This window comes from Pteropus vampyrus, unplaced genomic scaffold (assembly GCF_000151845.1).
Source record: "Pteropus vampyrus isolate Shadow unplaced genomic scaffold, Pvam_2.0 Scaffold222, whole genome shotgun sequence".
NCBI classification, from domain to species: Eukaryota; Metazoa; Chordata; class Mammalia; order Chiroptera; family Pteropodidae; genus Pteropus; species Pteropus vampyrus.
In genome coordinates this window covers 1100213-1102917 of record NW_011889003.1, presented here as the reverse complement: position 1 = coordinate 1102917, position 2705 = coordinate 1100213, and the positions used below count along the sequence as shown (strand labels likewise).

Sequence of the window (2705 nt, the reverse complement as noted above, 5' to 3'; positions counted from 1 at the left end):
TTTCCTTTCAATAAATGTAAATTTTGCAATCAAGGAAGAAATGAAAGTCCCTATACCCATAGGTTTGCTGGGTACAATAAATTATAAAGAAATCCAAGGGGCGAAAATTGATGTTGGGGAAGGAAGGATAAGTAATAGCAAAAGTTTCCCATTTATTATTAAAAAGCAACCTAATAATTTTATGTCATTCTATTAAGAAATAAAGAAAATGCCTTTAAACTTGGAAAACTGTTTAAGACATTTAATTTGCGTTTTCTTCATCACTCAATAAGTTCAGGCCCAAAAGTAGAAAATTGCATGAGTTCTCTTTGTACATATGGTTCTTTGATTAGAACTAGAAAACGCTATTTTAAAGATCCTAGCAACTGCTCTACAAATATCAGAAGGTAAACTGCTAATTCGTGAAGTCGATGATTTAGTAAATAATTTTTTAAAAAATTATACTTATCTAACCCAACCAAACCTTCCCTAACACCAAGGAACTTGTACTGGACTCCCCTAGAATTCTTGTTAAAAATGCAGATAGTCTATGGCCATGCCAACCTGAACACGCCTGATCCCATCTGATCTCAGAAGCTAAGCAGAGTCAGGCCTGGTTAGTACTTGGATGGGAGACCACCTAGGAAGACCAGATGCTATAGGCATAAAAAAAGAAAAAAAAAAATGCAGATAATTGGGGCCCATGAAAATTACTGAATTCTGGAGTCGTAACCTATATATCTGCATTTTAATATAACCTCACAAAGTTTAATAAATCATTGTACTGGAACTTGTTGAGCAGTCCTCTGAATCTCTGCGGCATAGTTGTATTATTCATTTAGCATTTTGAGTGTACTAGTATGTGTTTATTCATTCAATATATACTTTTGTGTGCCTACTGTGTGCCTAACACTGTACTAAAAACTCTGTTGTCATTTGTTGGTGTGTCTACCACCAATCAGATTAAAAGTCCCTTTAGATAAGGATCCTAAGCAAACATTTCCTTGTAATCCTAGAGACTGATAATGTACCCTCCACTTAAGAGTTGCCCACCCAGGGCCCATTCGCTCTTTCTTTTTTTCTAACAGAATCCTAATTTTGTTCAGGGACTCATCCAAGTAGCTAAATATTTCAGAGGAAATTGTCAGGAATGGGCCTGATTCCTCCGAAGGCAATGCCATTTCTTACCAATGATTGTGTCAGATGTTTTTAGGTAACCTGATTCTGGCCAGTGAGTCATGAGGGGAAGTCTGCTGGGGGGCTTTTGTAAAGTTTTCTCACTCCCAGGAGAGAGCTACAGAAAGAGGTGGGTTTTCCGTTTCCTCCAAATAGTTATGCTTCTGTTGTGGTATCTGGAACTGTAGCAGCCATCTTGCTACTTCCCTGATGAAGACGTTTCCACTGGGGATAGCAGAGAAGAGAAATAGAAAAAAAGCAGTCTTTAATGATTTAGTCGAGCCACTTATCAACCAATTGCAATGTCTACTCTACCTCAGGACTTCCAATTTATTGTTAATACCAGTTTGAGTCTGTGTTTCTGTACTTGCAGCCTGAGCTTTAAGATGGTTCATGATGATGTTGACAATGACTTGAATAATAAAATGATGGACTTGCTGTGTTCAAAGACGGTGCTACTACCATGACTGAGATTGATTTATGGGGATGTGACTACAAATATCAATACAAAACCTGTAATCTTTACTCCGCAAAGCTTCCCTCTTTCTCTTAAGTTCCTACAACCTTCTAACGTGCCATTCAGAGCAGGAAGGTCAGAAGGTCACAAATGTCTGGTGGCCACCACTGTCCTCTTCCTTTTTTGACCACCCTCCATTGCTGGCTAGCATCTGTCTCCTCTCATGGCTTACCTGACACTTGCTTACTACGTTGTTTTTCTTTTTAGATGTCAAACATGTCCCCTGCTTTCTTCAATGGCTCCCTTCCTCTTCTATCCCTGAAAGATGATTTTTTTCTGAAGAATGGCTTTTTCATTCTCTGTTTCTGCCATTCTACTAGAATTTAAACTATTCACTCATCCCATCTTTGCAGCTGCTTAGTGGACAGTTTCATCTAGATGGTTCACTCTCATCAAAATCCATATGTTTGAAGTCGGGCCTACCAATTTATATCTGAAAACCATCTTCTTTTTCTGGAAATGATGCTATAATTCTTTCAAGATTAAGATTTCGAACTCCTCTTTGATTTCTTCATTTTCCTCAACTTTTACCTGGCTCCATGTTCTAATAAGTTCTTTAGCATAATTTCTTTCACACAGACTCTTTCCTTTCTGTTCTCACAGCCAGTGTCCTAGTTCAGACTCTGATTCTGTCACTTTATACCTAGAAAACTGCAATATTTCCAAAATGCATTTCTCTCCATGCTCCTTCCTTCACCACCAGATCCAGAACAGCTCCCAATCAGAAACCTCCAGTGAGCTCCCATTGCCTTTAAATTCACATCCAAACTACTGGCCTAACAAGGCTCCAAAACTAGACCCAAAGTTATCTTTTCAGGCATGGCTCCAAATATGCCTCTATACAAACTCTTCCATTCAAACAAGCTAGTTACTCCTCATTACCCAAGTACTTCTTATAGTTTTCTTCCTTCAGCCTTGGGTTTATATTAGACTGCTCTTTGCCTCCTTCCCCTCTTCATCTATAAAAACTGAACTTCTTTTCCAAGGACCTAGTAAGAATTTGAAGTCATCCTGATCACACAGATGGAAGTCT

At 38.4% G+C, this 2705-nt stretch overlaps 1 pseudogene; it reads left to right on the top strand.

The window, feature by feature from the left end:
- The first annotated feature begins 525 nt into the window (after window positions 1–525).
- Window positions 526–644, top strand: LOC111747446 (annotated as a pseudogene).
- The last annotated feature ends 2061 nt before the right edge of the window (window positions 645–2705 follow it).